Here is a 19,360-nt window from a genome sequence, read left to right on the forward strand (position 1 = left end):
TAGAGTGGTAAGGGACAGAAGTAGGAACAAAGGAAACCAACGCAAGTTCCCAGCTTCGAAAAAGTAGGTGTGCTACAAGTGATTATCAGTGTAGACTCTTCAGTACTGCTAGATGGTGGTGGTTAGCTCCATGTATTAGGACTTGAATAATTACACAAACTACAGTTGGGTAAGTGGTCAGAAATATTTTCAACATTTGTGAAGGAGCAAAGTGGCAGAAGCCTGGCAGCAGGATGAGGGCAGTACCTTTTAGTCACTTCGTGGGAATTAGGAGGTTAGGGTTGCTCTGGGGTCAGTAGGTTATCAGATTATCGGAGGTTATAAAACAAAGTCTCAGATTATCAGAGGTTGCAGAAATGCCTTGTTTCAGAGAAAGGAGAGAAAAAGAGTCTTACTAATAAGATTATTATTTCTGGGTAAAATATCCTCAAAAAGTGCTACTACTGAAAAATTAAATTATTAGGCAAACACACCCTGGTCTGTGATGTTGAGAAGAGACATTGAATAGAATAGAGTGCTACTCCTTTTCCTCATAATCCGTTTCTCTCATGCCACACACACACACACAGAAACCCACTGATTTTGCATTATGTTTAGTTTGTTTCTTTTTTGTTTTTTGCGGTACACGGACCTCTCACTGCTGTGGCCTCTCCCATTGCGGAGCACAGGCTCCAGACGCGCAGGCTCAGCGGCCATGGCTCACGGTCCCAGCCACTCCGCGGCATGTGGGTTCTTCCTGGACCGGGGCACGAACCCCTGTCCCCGGCATCGGCAGGCGGACTCTCAACCACTGCGCCACCAGGGAAGCCCATGTTTAGTTTCTTAAAAGTCTCCCAGAATCGCTATTTCTACTGTCTTCTATTCCCCTGTTAAAGGAAACCTCTTCAATTCCCATTTATTCAGTTTATTACATGCCAGGAGCTGGGCTAAACACATTAATGTATTTAATATTATCTGGTTAGAAAATTTTGTGATAACAGGCATTGACACTATTTTTATCTTCACCATGAAACATATCTGTGGGCAATATCCTAGGAGGGAGATGTTTAGAGATTTTTAGTGGAAATATTTAGTGGCATTTAATACCCCTCACTCTTTCTTTCCAACAAACGAAAAACAACAAAACTGTTCAAAACTTACTACTTCCTTATTATATTTCTATATTACATTTTTTGTGATTATAACTGCAACTGTCATGATCATAAAGGACAGCAATGTAAGACCTCTGGAGCTCAAATTCAGGAAAAATGGAAAACAAATTTATAGTAATCATTCATATGTATATAGGGGAAACTTTTGACATCTTATTTAAGTGAACTTGCTGGACACTAAAATCCAAAGTCCTTAGGAGGCTACATTCTGAAATGTAGCCTGGCTACATTTCATTAAAAAATTATTAGACTTTCTGAGATGATGACTTCCCCATGAGAAGATGCCTCTTGCAAAGGATCTCCTTCATCCCTCTGCAAGATAGAAGAGGAAACACAAGAAGTGCCTGATGCAGAGCCCCAATTCCTACTTCATGAATGTGAAATGCCTAGGATGCTATAAAATCACCACTGTCTTTAGCCATGCACGAGCAGCAGTTTTGTGTGTTGGCTGCTCTACTGTCCTCAGCCAGCCTGCAAGAGGAAAAGCAAGGCTTACAGGAAGATGCTTCTTCAGACAGAAGCAGCATTAAAAGTACCCTGAATCAAGATGAATGGGAAACCATACCATAAACACATTTTGAATACAAAAGCATCATTAAAGATGAGAAAAACTTTAGATTCTTCAGCAATTTGGAGAACTGTTCATAAAGGTAAACCCTTTGAAGATGTCTGCCTTAATGGACAATGTTCTTGAAAAAAAAGTAAAGTTGGTAAATTTTAATTCTGATGAATTCAGGAAGCACAGTGAGAATTCAGTGTTGTGGAAGGTGATAATGACACTGCATGCAGCCAGCTTATAAGACACTTAACAGCTCTGATTAGCAGTAGAATAGCCTGGCCAGAGCATTAAGTCGTCTGCATGAATTTTTAAAACATAAAAAACCGAAAAGAAAATAAAAACCAAGAAGTATTTAAAGTGCTTGGCAGCAACTGAAGTAATTTATATGTAAACCATGCTAGAGATTTCAAGATATAGAGGAAGAGAGAGAACAGTGGAGACATGGTACCTCCTGGCTGCTAATGGAGGACATCCAGTATCCACAACAACAAAAACTGTCCCTGGGCACATTTTTGTGAACATTTCTGATGGTTATCTACCACTAGGGAAAAAGGAAGACCAGGTATTTGCCTTCTGAGAACTCTGGTGGATGAGTGGCAGACATTGGGCTACACTCAGCCAATCATAAGCATCCTCCTGGTGTGTATTTAGTCTGGATGTATCATTAAAAAACAGGGATAGTTTAAAATCTATTCTGCAAGTGGCAGCAGCAACAGCACCCTCTTGGCTCCAATAGGGTAGTGGGCATGGGAGCAAAGGAGCCAAGAGCAGTTTAAAAACACAGTCTTTGTGAGGTCATCTTGAGTGTGGTTCTAACCACCAGGATTCCTTTGATTTCTGAACATTTTCAAGCCCGAATCACCCTCATGCCCTGTCATCCAGAATCTTGACTGCAGCCCACATACAATAGCCAGATACCACAGTGGATACAAATTGTCCCAGCTTCCACTGTGAGCCAGATCTCAACCATATGATTCTTTACCATTGTGAGATTCTTAAAGTTTATACCATAAATTTACTGTTTGCAGTCTGGAAGAGAGCACATAGTGATATTTAACAAATACCTCTTGAATGAAAGAGTGAAGTAGGCATTTTATGCATAATTCAGTGGAAGTTTGAGCCTCACAGATTCAAAGACCTAAAGCTATTTTATAGAATACACTAAAGCCGGTAACAGGAAGCTATACAGAGAATTACTTGAGCACAGGCAGGGGTGTTAATGGTGCAATGGTGGTATGCAAATATATGCCACATGCTTTACTAAAAACTCAATTCTAATGATTTTTTAAACATCTTTATTGGAGTGTAATTGTTTTACTTTGTTGTGTTAGTTTCTGCTGTATAACAAAGTGAATCAGCTATATGTATACATATATCCCCATATCCCCTCCCTCTTGCCTCTCCCTCCCACCCTCCCTATCCCACCCCTCTAGATGTCAGGAAGCACCGAGCTGATCTCCCTGTGCTATGCGACTGCTTCCCACTAGCTATCTATTTTACATTTGGTAGTGTATATATATCAATGCCACTTTTTGTAAGAACATTCAACTTAATTTGCTGAAGTAGATATAAATAATTTATAAAGATAATGTCAACAAAGGACTGGAAATGTGTAAGAGTGAAATGTGAAGTCTTTGGCCAAAACATATCCACTACTTTGTAATGGTCAATGTACCAGAATCCTGGCTGATTAAGCAATGTGACTGCCATCCATCAAGGCTTCAAAAAGACTAGTGATTTTCACTTTCTAATCTTGCAACCTGGTGGACTAAAACAAGTTTTCAGTGTACACCCTTTGAAGAGAAAATAATAAAATGTGAGAATGGTGAGTGAATATTTTTCCATGATTTATTTAAAGAATTTAATAAAGCAATAAGATTATTAACTGAATGACGCTACCCACGTGGTGCTTTTAAAATAATGTTTAATACAGTAGTCTCTTTTTAGAACACATTACTTTGAGAATTTCTTGCTTGGAGAAATTCTGCGTGTTCTTAATTATCCTGAAACAAGTATAGTTAAAAATAGATTTTCACATAATAGTTTTACCTCCAAGGGAATGATATTTCATGTCTTTGTAGACCTCTAAGAAGATATAATATATGTATATTTAAAATTCAATTGCATAGACACCAGCATCCTTCTAAGAACAATAGATGAGTTTGGGAGACTGGAGAATTGGCCTTCATAAAATCTCACTATGGTTGTGGCTGAGTTATTTATTTATAAAATGGGCAAAATGCATTAATCATAAATGATAGCTTTTTAGAATACAGAGCAGAGTCTAGAATTATGATTATCGTGTGTTTCCCACAAGATCTAACTGATATGCTATGTTGAGATGGTAACTTCTGTCCTTGAGGCACTTCATTTGGCTCTTTTCACTGCTCTCTAGAAGAAAATAAAGCTCCTTACCCTGCTTTGAGTTTGCTGTAATATGGCCTGTGATAATTTGGCATCATAGTTTATTGCTTCAGGTAAACTCATAGCATGAAAATAGGAAACTATTTATTGAGTGCTCACCACATGAGAGATCAGATGTACTAGTTCTGGATTTCTATTGTTTGCCCCTATACATTGAACTGCTGGTGGTCTGTGAACTTGGATTTCAAATTCAGTTTTGCCCTTGGAAACTGCCTGTTCTCTCAGTACCTATTCTGCTATCGATTGCTGCCTGTTTTCTCAGACTTAGCTCCATGTTCTGTGGATATATCCCAAATCACTTTCTCATTTAGATCAGGCTTCAGTCTGGAATATGGAAATTTACATTTGATCAGTACATTATAAAAGAAACAAAATTCTAATTGCCTCCCTGGGAAATCTCACTGAAGGAGGTATTGGGAAGATACTTAACAATTTTTGTAATCCTCTGATGGATTAGTTAATGATGATTTAATTGTAATAATTATCGATAATAACAGTGGTGTGAAGGGTGATCAAATTAGGACTAAATCAAGAACCACCCCTGGTGGACCTTCACTGGAGAGTTATTTTCATGTTATGGAGAAGATAATCTTTACATCTGAGTTCACAGGACTGTGAGGCTTCCTACCACTAAGAATGAGGACCAGATGATGTAAAATAAATTTAGATCACATGGGAAGAAAAATAGGAAAGCTTGTTCCTTTTGCTGCTTTAGAGTGCAAGTAAAGAGAAGCAAGAAGCCAAGTTACATGTATTTCCTATTTAAAATCCTAGAAGTGGAGAGGGAAAGGCAGCAGGTGCTTGGGTCTCCCATCATAAACTTGGGAGAAGACTGCAGCTGCCTGGGGTAGACCAGCATCAATGGTGGCGACCCAAGCAAAGTAGGAAAGTGGTATCACAAAACGCTTACGAGAAGAGAGGGTCAAAAGTAGCCATCCCAGATTTGCCTGGCAGGATGCAGAAGTTTCTACCTGCTTTGTGGTATATGGCACGATATATGCATTCAGCAGCAGTGTACTTGTATCAAGTCCCCCATGACTGAGCATGAGGTGTCCCCCTACAGAAGCTGAGGGCTGGGCAACTTTGGAAGGAGCTGTTGGAGGACGTGGTTGATCTTAGAAGGTCCACCAATGCCACCAACTGAAGGTTGGGCCAAATCAACAAAAACAAACAAACAAACAAACAAAAATGCCCTCCCCCCCGATTCTAACAGTTATATCAGGAACAGAGAAGCCAGGAAAACTCCCAGCGATCAGGTGGTAGAGGGAAATCACCAAAAAGAAAGAGAAAACCCAATGTACAGCCGTGAGCATGCCCCCTCTACTCTCAATGAGACTGTTTAAGCATCCTTCTTCACTAAAGTCACATTCTCCTATAACATCTTACATAATTTTTAAAGCTTTACTATTTATTCCTAAGTCTTTAATCCACAATGATTTGTTATATGTGTGTACCCATAGGAGGTGTAGTCAGGATCTAACTTTACCATTTTCCATGGAGATAACTTCTTGTTAAGGAACCATTTATTAAAAAGTTGTTTCTCTCCACATTGAATTGTAATACCACCACTTTCAAACAGTATTTCTCTCTCTAAATATCTATTTATCTATCTTATCATCTATCTACCTATCTATCTATCTATGGATTCCAATCTATTCCAGTGTTCTATTTGTCCATCCCTATATAACTCAATACACAATGTTTATTTATTTATTGCCACAGTTTTAAAATTAATCTTGGTATCTGGTAGGGAATGAGCCTTAACTTTGTTCTTTTCTTCAAAATTGAAAAATGTCACTTCTTGGCAGTTTTTTATAAATTTTAGGGTCAGTTTCTCTAATTCTGTGAGAAACTTTGCTAAGATTTTGATTGAAATTGATGTAAATTTATAGTTAAATTCAGAGACAAAGGGCATACTTGCAATGAGTGTCCTCCATCCAACAACAAACAATCTCATGCTGTTTTTTCTCCTGGTCTGCTAAAGTCTCTCAGCAATATTTTGTGAATGTCCAAAGGACAGCTCACACCTATTTTGTTGGACATTTCTGGGTACGTCATTATTTTGTTGCTATTGTAAAAGGGTGTTTTATCTCCCCACTTATTCTTTCAAATCAGTTATTTCTGGTATAAAGGCATGCTATTAATTTTGTAGACTGCTATAACACCCAGCATCTTTGCAGCAGTTTCCTTAGTCCTCAAACTTTACAAATACAGTTTTATCTTTTCCTTACCAGTTTTAATATTAATAGAAGTTTAGACAGATGGTTCTTTATTATATTCCTAATTTTATGTGAATATTTTAAAATGCTTCCATTAAGTATTGTTTACTTTTCATTTTTGATAGCTATTCTTTATCAATTTAAGGGGTTTAACTTTTTTTCTAAGCATATTTTTATTCAATAGACAATTTTTTCAGTGTTTTTTTTCCTTTTATTGAGATTGGTACATGGTTTTCCTTTTTTAACCTATTAAATTAAATGTTACTTTAGTAGATATTCTTGTGTTGAATCATACTCTGGTGACAATATTATTTTATCCTCTTTTTACATTCCCATTTCAACAATTACCAATGTATTTGTTGATATGATTATATTTTTTTTACCTTGTTTCAGGTCCCCCCATTTCTCAGTGTTTGACCTTGTCCTCATCCCCTTCTGTATTTGAAAATTTACATGTGCATCTCTTCTCTCAACACTCCTTCTTATCTTAAAGTAAAAGGTGTCCTTAACACTCACTCTTCCCCATTCTCTCTGTTTCACCATCTTTCCATCTTCTTCAGTTACTTATGCTATTTCATTTCTGATGTACAGCTTCTTCTTTTCTACTACTTCCGTATTCTCTGCTTCCAAAGGTGCTTATGCACCTGTTCCCTGCAATTCCTTCGATCTGCATTTATACCCGAGATGGTCTACCCTTTTCTTTATTTGACATCAGATTTTGTTTGTTTGTTTGTTCTTTTGTTTTGCCCCAGTGTGTGCCTTGTGGGATCTTAGTTCCCTCATCAGGGATCGAACCTGGGCCCTCGGCAGTGAAAGCATGGAGTCCCCACTGCTGGACTGCCGGGGAATTCCCTGACATCAGATATATTGGAGGGATAGAAAAGGCTTGGTGCTCAGCACCTCGGCTCCCCCACCCCCCATTGTTCTCAAACTGCACTAAGTTTATCTGTGACCTAATTACTAAGTCAATTAACCTGTTTTCATCCTTCATTCAATTGAATCTTCTTGATGCATCTAACATGGCCTGCTGTCTTCTTGATATAGCTGTCTTCATTAGTTTCTGTGACACTGTTTTTCTTTGATTTTCTTTCTATATACTTGATCATTATTGCTGTAACTTTTTTCCTTGCTGTCTCCCCTCTAAATATTAATGAATTTGTACATAGGAAAAAAACTAAAAGCATCTTTTGAAACATTAAAGGTCTGTTGATTACATAAGTTTTACTGATGATTGGAAATTCTGTCTAATGTGGTTTTTGAATGCCTCTAAATTATAAATAAATTATATGGTCAAATTAATATCATCAAAAATTAATTTTTTTGCATTAGAGGTATTTTCTCTCTTTTGTCTCTGTAATGATTGAGCATATCATACATGAGAATGTCAAAAAGTGAACATCTGCTGGTTAAAATAGTTACATTTGGGATGGGAATTAAATATATGTTCTTTTTCAACATTAAACCAGCTTAAGGATAAAAAATTACTGCAGTCAAGTTTTTTTTTTTCCGAAATATGACTAACATATCTCTTTTGAAATAGTTATTTTTAAGGTTGTCTTTAATTTTTGCCATGGTTTAACATTGCTAATTAAGCCTACAAAAATCTGTACATAATGCATACTGATGCATAAAGAAAATGCATCAGCTTACCAGATTGTTCTATAATGGCTTAGATTATCAAACATTTGCAAGTTAAATTCAATATTACTGTAAAAATTTAAAGAATTGGTGGAAATTAACATAATTTATCTGCTCTGTTAATGAATAACCAAAATTTTAAAGTTCTTCAAGCTATTTTATATGCTTATTAGGGTACTTTTAATTATTCATTTTTATTTAAAAATTAAATGATGTTAAGCATACAGTGTTTGATGAATATAAAAATATATACTATTGAATTATAAATCATTTTCCCTCTAGCTTCCAACTTGAAATGCCAATCATTTCACTGATCTTCATATTTCACGTAATGTAGAACCATTTATGGTCCCTGTGCTGCCATACGGAAAATAGCAATACTCGTCAACAATTTAAGCTTCATAACGCCAAAAGGCGTTATTTCATTTGTGAGCTTCTTTTGTAATAAATACTGATCAACTCTCCTCTCTTATTTTTCTTGTGACTTTACATGATGTTAGGCAGTTAGCACTCACCATGGAGGGTGTTTATTTGGTTTCTCCATGGCAGGAGACCACAAGCTCAGTGAGGGTGGCAGCAGGTCTTTCTTATTTGCCATTATATTCTCAGCACTTAACATAATGAATGGTTAGCATAAATGAATGCATTTATTTTCAAACTTTTGTTTCTATGCTTTTGAATATAGTTATTAATTAAAACTGAGCCACCCCTATGTCTTTATCACTGCTTGGTCCCTAGGGCGTCAGAAGAATATTAAAACATGTTGCCTCCTGTCAAAGGCCTTCAGCATAACTGGAGATACAGATTAATGAATATGGATCAGTATAAGACATTATATAATTAAGATCCTACTTGAATTTCATAAAGTATAAATCATGTAGGTATTCATTATGAGGGCATTCTACAGAGAACTAGGTCATGGAAGTGATAGCAGAATGAAGCATAAGAGAAGAAATATGTGCAAGAAACAGGGGAACTTTGGTTTCGGCATGAATGGAGCAAGACATTGAAGGCTTGCAGAAGGAAAAATCATAAAGCATTGGAGGGGCAAGAGGACCCAGGTCTCATTAAAAAAAGAAAAGAGTGTTTGGAAATCGGGTAGTATTTGTATCTTGATAATAAAGGATTCTGAAAGGCAGGTAAAGTACTTTTTACCTTAGAGAGAAAAAAATATAGGGATCTAATGAATATTTGTAGGGAAAGAATAAGCTGATGGTATATTGCAGTAACTAAGGTAAAATCATAAATCAGATAAACTGAACTACAGTGTGAAATTCAGTGAGTGAAGACCTGGGATTTAGGTAGAGACAGCAGGAAGTAAAAGAAGAAAAAGATGGGGTGACTGACTTCAGATAAATAAATGAAAAAGAGGTGAACCAAGCTGTCCAATTTGGGTAAAGAAATGCACTGGGCTTCTGTAGTTAGAGATAGGAAAATTGAGAGATGAAGGTGAAGTTTTGACACGTGAAATTTGAGATGGTAGCCAGATAGTTACATGGAAATGTCCCCAAAAATAACGAAACTACTTATGGGCTTCCCTGGTGGCGCAGTGGTTGAGAGTCCGCCTGCCGATGCAGGGGGCACGGGTTCGTGCCCCGGTCTGGAAAGATCCCACATGCCGTGGAGCGGCTGGGCCCGTGAGCCATGGCCGCTGAGCCTGCGCGTCTGGAGCCGGTGCTCCGCAACAGGAGAGGCCACAACAGTGAGAGACCATGTACCGCCGAAAAAAAAAAAAAAGAAAGAAAAAAAGAAACTACTTAAACTATACTATACAAAATAATTTCCCAAGCCCACCTACCTGCATACATATTCACACTATTTTATTCTCTTTAATTGTGTCTGTTTCTTCTAGAACATTTTCATCTTATAAATTTTATTTAGTTTTCACTATCATTTTTAAAATTTATTTTATAAATGGGTAAGTGCTTTCAGTAGGCTAGTGCAGTTATCAAGAAGAGTGAAATGTTGTACAATCATTCTAAATACAAAATTGCTTATTTGAGAAAGATATAAAGTTTCCCTTCCTTTAAAATGGAGATGATAATTCTTGCCCTACCTAGCTCGCAGAGTTGTTGTAAAGATCATCAGAGATGATGGGCATGAAAGCACTTTGAAAACTAAAATCCTTTACAAATGGAAGCTCTCATAATTATGATTATACAGTGCCCTCTATATGAACCTGAAACAATTTTCAATTTTCATCTATCATGTCACTCTTCTAATTCCTGTAGAGTATGTCCCACAGATTTTTATCATAGGACCCTATTTTAATCAACGACAAATACATATTCATGAAAGCATAATATTGTTTCTATAATAAATATTCTTTGAACTCTGGATGAAGACTAATACGCATTTCAAGGACCATTATACTTCTGAGAGTTTTTTCCTATCTCTTTCATTCTATAACTTCATCTTTTCCCATTCTGTGCATTTTAATTCTAGGATAAGCACTACCCATGGGCTCTACCTGCTTGTACCAGTCTGTCCTAGGAATCAAACCAGACATTGAAGGTCTTGTAAGAACATGGCACCATCAGCCTCATCATTTAGAGCAGCTTGGAACTGGGGCTTGGTAACAACCAGACCCAAAAGCTGTTGTGTCAAAGAAAGTTCTAATTTTTCTTAACTCTCCTCCAACCCTCTATCAAATTAGTACTGAGACAATGCTTATAGTGTTTGTTTTGGCCATTGACATAATGATGACAACAAGAGTGGCATAATCCCTTGGGTAAACACGGGTTTTATGATTATCATCTCTTTCTGCCCCCCAAATCCAGAAAAGTAAAGCAAATAGTTCAAATTCTCTAGATGTACAGTATATATTAGAGCATTTTACATGCATATGAGTAATCAAATGCTCCATTGACATATGTTAATATTGCCATTTTTGGAAAAAATTGAGTCAATTTAGTTGTTACAATACTGGGCTAATTTTATGTTCCAAACCTCTTAAAAGATAAAAAAAAAAAAAAATTGCTGGTTGGAATACTAAATGCAAGAAGTTAAATTTAATCAATTTCTAGGAGACATATAAATGGATTTTTGGATAAGCCAAATTTCAGATATGTACTGTTATTTTTAAAGAAATCCTTAAAAACCATCTAATCATGTGAGAAAAGTTACAATAAAAATGAAACTTCGGTATTATTCTTACTTCATCTAAAGATCATTTTAGAATGAAAATGACAGGGACTGTGATTCCCCTGCATCTACTCTCAGTCCTCAATTCTGAAGGGCTTCTTCCTGGGTCTTGGGAGGAATAGCCCCATTGTTCTGGATCATTGCATAACTTGTATTTTTATTCCTTGACACCTCTTCCCTAGAATCTTTTACAGGCCCTCTTCTCAAGGCTGACTCTCTTTGTATCAGAACCTGATGAAACTGGTCCTAGGTTTATGAAGCCCCTTGGCCTCTGCATTGTGGCTTTCCCAGCTGCACCTAGGAAAGGTGCCAGAGGTGTCAGGGCCAGCTTTTGGTGTTAGATCAATCTCAGACATCCCACACACTGCACCTGGTAAGCTGGTCTGTGGCTGGCCCTGAGCTTGACCATTCACCCTTCTGATCTAAGTCTGTTAGCGAGTTTCACCACGCTTCTAGGAGGATGTAGTGAGGAGCTGATTGTAGGAAAAACTGGCATATTCTTCCCACTATATCATTCTGCTGCCTCATAAGATGCCCTCATTATATTTCACCCTGATAACTTTAACTGTCTCTCCCTCTCTCTCTCTTTTCGTGGCACTTATACAGAGAAATGCAAACATCCACTTAGGGAAGAGGGCATCCTGTCAGAGTTGGGGTTTCTTTGATACTTGGATTAGGTCACCAAGTCACTGCATATTTATGGAGGAAGGAGAAGCACTGCACTTGAGAATTTGCTATAATTGCCACAAGCTCCAAACCTGTAATTACTATTGCCACTCTGAGAACTTCAAGTGAAGCCTCCATAGTTAGCTTTTGCCCTTAGCTGTCCTGAATTTCCTGCCATATTTTTCTATGTTTGCCTTTGTTAGAATGTATAGTGGAAGCAGAAATTTAAAGAATCCAGATGAATGTTTTTAGACTAGTACAAATAATGAGTTTTTAGAAATTTGTTTGATGCATAACACGTATCAACATGCAGAGGAGAAATTTAATTACTGGTAATATAATTAACTGTTCATTTTAAGAAAAATTGGGGAGAGTTGACTGGTATTTTCAGTGTTTGTGCTCATAATATAAGACTTATGTAGCATTTTGTAATTCAGCATTTCAGTATAGTCCCATGAAGTAGGTATTATCTTTACTCCATTTAAAGACAAGGACATTAACGGGCTTTACAGATGAGGGATACTAAGAGGTCAGAGAACTCACAGATTGGCCTGATTCAGCAACTAGGGGCTCTCAGACTGCAATACCATACTTCTGGGTTCTGTGTAGAGATCCCTACATGGCAGTGACCACTACCTTACTTAAATTCATCCCTTAGTTCCACACTGTCTTCAGGGTAAACGACCAAGGAGGGTTACAGGTATTTCATTATACCACTCCATCCTGCAGCTCTGTTCTCCTCTTGCTACGTCCCTTCCTGTACCTTGGTCATCCTGGACCTCTTGTAGAGCCCATCATTTGGAAATGTTGTCCCTCTTTTTAACCTGGATAACTGACTCTTATTTTAGGGACAAGATCCTTTGGGAAAGCCTAAGTGTGGTCTGAGTTGGCCTCTGATGCCACCTTGTACAATCTCTATTTGAGCCATTAGCACCGTTAATGTACTACTCTGCTTCCCTTAGATTTAGCTTCTCAGGGTAATGACTGACTCTTTCACTTTTGTTTCTGCTTTCTTTTCATCTATAAAATAAATAGAACAATAGCTACCTTGTAGATTTATTGGGAGGATTAGAGGTAATGTATGTAAGTAAAGTAACTAACAGTGCCAGAGACATGGGAATAAAACTAACAGTAACTCATATTTATTAAACTCATTTTCTGTGTGTCAGGTACTATGGAAGGCATTTAATGTGTATTATCTATAATCCTTATGTAATGATTTTATTCAGTGGTCTGAACTCAAAGCCAATATAAGCAGAAAGCACTTTTACTTTTTGTCTTCAACCGTGTTATCACATCTTTGACCCTGTGATTTGATACATGTAAGGCAGAGGCCATAATTTTTCAGACCGTTGGTTATAAACACAATTTAATTTCAACAACTGAAATTTATTTTCAGTTATTAAAATTTTCAAGCTGTTCTAAATTCAAATAAAATTCAAAATGTCTCCCATCCCCTCAGTTCAGGCCTGCCACTAGCTCTAGCCCTGCATTTTAGAATAATTTGTGAATTGACTGGGATTTTTCTAGTCTCTCTCAGTAATAGATATCTCCGTTACTGGCAGGAGCTGTCTGCTTTGTGGGGTATACTGGTAGGCTCTTTAGAACCCTGCTATCTCCCCCATACCACCACTATTTTGGACCTCAGCTCTCTGACAATGGACATTTGCATTTTACCTATCACCCAGCTCCAGCACACAGTAACCAATCCAATAACCCCCTTCTCTTACTTTGGCAGGAAATACTTTTCTGTAGGATCCTATAAGGATAGCAAAATACTTTCAGTGGGATGCACCGAGCCTATAGGAGATGCAGGCATTCTTGTTCTGACAAGTAATGGAATGTAGGTCTGCTTCTCTGCTGTCTTCCAGCCAGCATTCTGCTTTCTGAATTCTCTAGGAGGGAAAGGGTCAGTCATTTCGATGCTCAAATGCTTCCCCAAAATCCAGGGGCCACAAGCCAGCTGTTCCAAAATCTTCTCATCACAGTGGTCATGCAGAAATTTGTCTGCACATTTCTGCTCAGCAAGCCTGTGGTCAGAATTGAGGCACTGGTCTGATCTGCCCCACCCACTACTTTTAGATCCCTTGGAGCTGGCCCCCTAGGATAAGTGTGTGGAGTGTGTGTGCAGGGCAGGAGATAAGCTGAAACCGCTCCTTTGGATAACATCTCATTGCCTTGACGACTTTCTCTCATGATGCACTCCAAATTCTGCATTTGATGATCCAGATGAAGGGCTAGGTTTGTAGCCAGTTTTGCTGCTTGTTAGGAAACCCTAGGAGAGGTGCCTAGCAGCTACTCTCTAGAGTCCTTTCTTTTATCGTTCTCTTTTTTTTTTTTTTAACATCTTTATTGGAGTATAATTGCTTTACAATGGTGTGTTAGTGTCTGCTTTATAACAAAGTGAATCAGTTATACATATACATATGTTCCCATATCTCTTCCTCTTATCCTTCTCAATTGAGTCTTTAGCTGAAATCTTTGAAGTAACAGAAAAACCCTGCTTCACATCTTGTAATATATAAAGCACTCATTTACATCTGAAGAAACTGTCTCTAGGAGTTACGTTATTTTTCCTATGGCCACTAAACTTATTTAGTGAAAGTCAAAACTCAATTTGCATCTAGGTTAGTGTGATCCCAAACAGATGGTTCTGTTCACTGTACTGTTTACCTCTGAATGCGATCATTCAACTGTAAGTGGTTACCAAAGGGCATCTACAAGTTGAGACAGACATTAGTGGCACTCTTTGGGATTTATTTAGATACTTACCACGTAAAATGGAGCTTTGATGCTGTAGGCATATCAAGGCTTTTCTAACTTAATTGACTCCTGCATTTGTGCTGGTAACTATTAGTCATTTTCCCCCAGTAAGTGAGGAAACATTTGATATAACGAATGTGGCACCCTGCTCATTGTGAGAATTCAGTAAATATTTGTAAAAATGAAAGACTGCAGGAATTCAAAGTCCCCGATGCATCTACTAATACTGTAGAGTATTGTGACTGCTTTCATTATGCAGGTCTCACTGTTGTTTATCCATCCATCAACGCTTACATTCAAGGAAATGTCTTTAGCATTTTTATTAGATGACTGCATGTCTCTTTACTTGCAACTTCGAGAAAGACCAGGCATTCAAAAGCAGCCTGATTGTGTCAGTGTTGAAACTTTAATCAGCAAGAACCAATTTCACAGAGTCAAGTTGTAGCAAAATCCAGAGAATTCTAACTCTAAATGTAAAATCCTTTCCTGTTCCCCTATAGCCTCAACCTTCTTTTAGCTGTTAAATTAAAAAAATGCTTATAAATGGCCACTGCAGAATAGCTTAATACAGTACAATAGGTATTCTCATTTTTCTCTCAATGTTCAGAGGGAAAAATTCTGGATAAATTCTGGGGATCTTTGAGGAATTTTAGAAACTGTCCTCTTGGTCAGATCAATTTATTAAAGATCAGTTAGTAAAAATTCCATTGGAAATATTTAGTCTTTTTCTTATAGATAATATTATTTATTTGTAAAGAGAATCTATTGAAGAGATTTACATATAAAATTATGAATGAAAACAAAAATATTAAGTTCAGCTACAGCTGACTTATATATATGGTCTTGTATCTTTACACCTAGTGCATTTGAAATATACACTGAGCATTTAAAAACACCTCTGTGTATGAGATTCTAGAAAATGTAAAACTATAATGAGAGAAAGTTGATCAGTAAATAGTTGCCTGAAGGAGTTAGGAAAGAGGCTTGATTGCAAAGGGGCACATTAGTTGGAAATGCTTTACATCTTGTTTGTGGTGGTAGTTACATGAATATTTCTAGCTTCGAACATTTATCAAATGGCATACTTATAATGGGTGAATCTTTTGTATCTACATTATATTTCAATAAACTTGGGGGAGTGGAGGAGAAAAAAAATCTTTGTTATTGAGTTTAGGCTATTTTACTTGTAATATCTTTTATTCTGATAAAGTGGATAGGAAGAGTTTAATTATGTTTTACATGAAATAATAATAGAATCTCAAGTTTCAAATTATCTTAAAGATCAATTAGTTTAATCCTTTGTTCTTTCATTAGCTTTCCGCTTAGTTGGTATCCATGGCTGCTTTCTGTGTTTTAGGAACTGTGTTAGTTGCTGGATACATGAAATCTAATAAGGTATAGTCCCTGCCTCAGGAACGTGTATGAGTTATCTACTGCTGTGTAACAGATTAACCCCCAACATTTAGTGGCTTTAAACAACACACATTTATCATCTCACAGTTTCTGTGAATCAGAAATCTAGGCCCTGCTTACCTGAGAGAGATTTCTATTTCAGGCTGACTTACAAGGCTGCAGTCAAGATGCCAGCCGGGCCTGGGACCTCTCATCTGAAAACTCAACTGGTAAAGGATCTGCTTTTAAACTCACTAATGTATATGTTGGCAGAGTTCAGTATCTTGAGTGCCGTTGCACCTAGGGCCTCAGTTCCTTGCTGCCTGCTGACTGGAAGCTGCTCTCAGTTACTTGGCTAGTGACTTAGTCCAATATGACCCCTTCATTAAAGAGCACAGACAGAGAAGGCAATAGAGAGAATCAGCTAGGAAACTGAAGTCACAATTTTTATAACCCAATCACAGAATGACATCCCCTCAACACTGCTATATAATCTTGGTTAGAAACAAATACTCAAGAGAAAGGCATTAACAAAGATATCAATACCAGGAAGCAGGGATCCTTGGAAGGCATCTTAAAAGCTGCTTACCACAGGAAGCCTACTTGATTCAGCTAACTACCCAGGCTTAATCCCTGAAGAAGCCATCTGACAAGTGCTTTAATTCTTTTCATATTAAGAATAGTGCATAAGAGTGGGGGCTTTATAATCAGACTCTTTTTGTTTAACTTCTAGTTCTACCACTTACTAACCATACGTCTGGGAATTTATTAGACTCTTTAAGCATCAGTTCCCTAATACATGACAAAATTGCCTTGAAAATTAAACACAATAATGCATGTAAAGCTTTGAGCATGGTAGCCAGCAAATAGTAAGCGTTCAATGAATATTAATTATTTTTTATTTTTATCTGTGTACAAATCTTATTCCTGACCTGAAACCTATCTCTCTGAAACTTCTTCCTGTTGGACTAAGTTGAAAAACTTGGGACTTAAATAATCAAGTCAGATTCACTATCAAACGCTAGCCCTGCCTTTAGTTTGTTGCCTCCATTTTTCCCCCTCCCCTACACATTCCAGGCCTCTCTGTTTCTACAAATGTTCCTGGTATAGCATGATTTCAAGCCTGCAAGTCACTCTCTTCTTAACTTTCCTGTTAGATTATTAGTCGATCTGTAAGTTGTTACACAAAACTGAAAAAAATTTTCAGGTATATTATTTATTTATTTATTTACTTATATAATTTTTGGCTGCATTGGCTCTTCGTTGCTGCATGCAGGCTTTCTCTAGTTGTGGCGAGTGGGGGCTACTCTTCCTTGCAGTGCGCAGACTTCTCATTGTGGTGGCTTCTTTTGTTGCGGAGCACGGGCTCTAGGCGTGCAGCCTTCAGTAGTTGTGGTGCACGGGCTTAGTTGCTCCATGGCATGTGGGATCTTCCTGGACCAGGGCTCGAACCTGTGTCGCTTGCATTGGCAGGTGGATTCTAAACCACTGTGCCACCAGGGAAGTCCCTTCAGGTATATGTTAATCCATGCAAAACAAATAATTATTTATGAAAGAAAGAAAGAGAGAACAGGAGGAAAAAAGGAAGGAAGGATTATTATTAATGACATGGATAGCCTATAATTACAGAATAATTTTAAGTAATTAGTTTTTTTAACATTTTTATTGGAGTATAATTGCTTTATAATGGTGTGTTTGTTTCTGCTTTACAACAAAGTGAATCAGTTATACATATACATATATCCCCATATCTCTTCCCTCTTGTGTCTCCCTCCCTCCCACCCTCCCTATCCTACCCTTCTAGCTGGTCACAAAACACCGAGCTGATCTCCCTGTGCTATGTGACTGCTTGCCACTAGCTATCTATTTTACATTTGGTAGTGTATATATGGACATATATACACTACCACTCTTTCACTTTGTCCCAGCTTACCCTTCCCCCTCCCCGTGTCCTCAAGTCCATTCTCTAGTAAGTCTACATCTTTATTCACGACTCGCACCTAGGTTCTTCATGACCTTTTTTTTTTTTTTTTAGATTCCATATGTATGTGTTAGCATATGGTATTTGTTTTTCTCTTTCTGACTTACTTCACTCTGTGTGACGGACTCTGGGTCCATCCACCTCACTACAAATAACTCAATTTCGTTTCTTTTTATGGCTGAGTAATATTCCATTGTATATATGTGCCACATCTTCTCTACCCATTTATCTGTTGATGGACACTTAGGTAGCTTCCATGTCTTGGCTATTCTAAATAGAGCTGCAATGAATATTGTGGTACATGACTCTTTTTGAATTATGGTTTTCTCAGGGTGTATGCTGAGTAGTGGGATTGCTGGGTTGTATGGTAGTTCTATTTTTAGTTTTTTAAGGAACCTCCATACTGTTCTCCATAGTGGCTGTATCAATTTACATTCCCACAAGCAGTGTATGAGTGTTCCCTTTTCTCCCCACCCTCTCCAGCATTTATTGTTTGTAGATATTTTGATGATGGCCAATCTGACAGGTGTGAGACAATATTGCATTGTAGCTTTGACTTGCATTTCTCTAATGATTAATGATGTTGAGCATTCTTTCATGCGTTTGTTGGCAATCTCTATATCCTCTTTGGAGAAATGTCTGTTTACATCTTCTTTCCATTTTTGGATTGGGTTGTGTGTTTTTTTTGATATTGAGCTGCATGAGCTGCTTCTATATTTTGGAGATTAATCCTTTGTCAGTTGCTTCATTTGCAAATATTTTCTCCCATTCTAAGGGTTATCTTTTCATCTTGTTTATGGTTTCCTTTGTTGTGCAAAAGCTTTTAAGTTTCATTAGGTCCCATTTGTTTATTTTTGTTTTTATTTCTATTTCTCTAGGAGGTGGGTCAAAAAGGATCTTGCTGTGATTTATGTCATAGAGTATCATGCCTATGTTTTCCTCTAAGAGTTTGATAGTGTCTGGCCTTACGTTTAGGTCTTTAATCCATTTTGAGTTTATTTTTGTGTATGATGTTAGGGAGTGTTCTAATTTAATGCTTTTACATTTCCCAGAACCACTTATTGAAGAGGCTGTCTTTTATCCATTGTATATCCTTGACTCCTTTATCAGAGATAAGGTGACCATATGTGTGTGGTTTTATCTCTGGGCTTTCTATCCTGTTCCATTGATCTATATTTCTGTTTCTGTGCCAATACCATACTGTATTGATTACTGTAGCTTTGTAGTATCGTCTGAAGCCAGGGAGCCTGATTCCTCCAGCAATGTTTTTCTTTCTCAAGACTGCTTTTACTATCGGGGTCTTTTGTGTTTCCATACAAATTGTGAAATATTTTGTTCTAGTTCTGTGAAAAATGCCCATGGTAGTTGGATAGAGATTGCATTGAATCTGTAGATTGCTTTGGGTAGTATAGTCATTTTCACA

General features: G+C 37.5%; 1 pseudogene across 1 annotated transcript; it reads left to right on the forward strand.

The window, feature by feature from the left end:
* The first annotated feature begins 1,432 nt into the window (after nucleotides 1-1,432).
* Nucleotides 1,433-1,681, forward strand: LOC309973946 (small ribosomal subunit protein eS27-like; annotated as a pseudogene). The gene has a single exon. The product of its transcript is annotated as a small ribosomal subunit protein eS27-like (transcript).
* The last annotated feature ends 17,679 nt before the right edge of the window (nucleotides 1,682-19,360 follow it).

The sequence above is a fragment of the Leucopleurus acutus genome, assembly GCF_964270905.1.
Source record: "Leucopleurus acutus genome assembly, chromosome: 17".
Classification (NCBI taxonomy): Eukaryota; Metazoa; Chordata; class Mammalia; order Artiodactyla; family Delphinidae; genus Leucopleurus; species Leucopleurus acutus.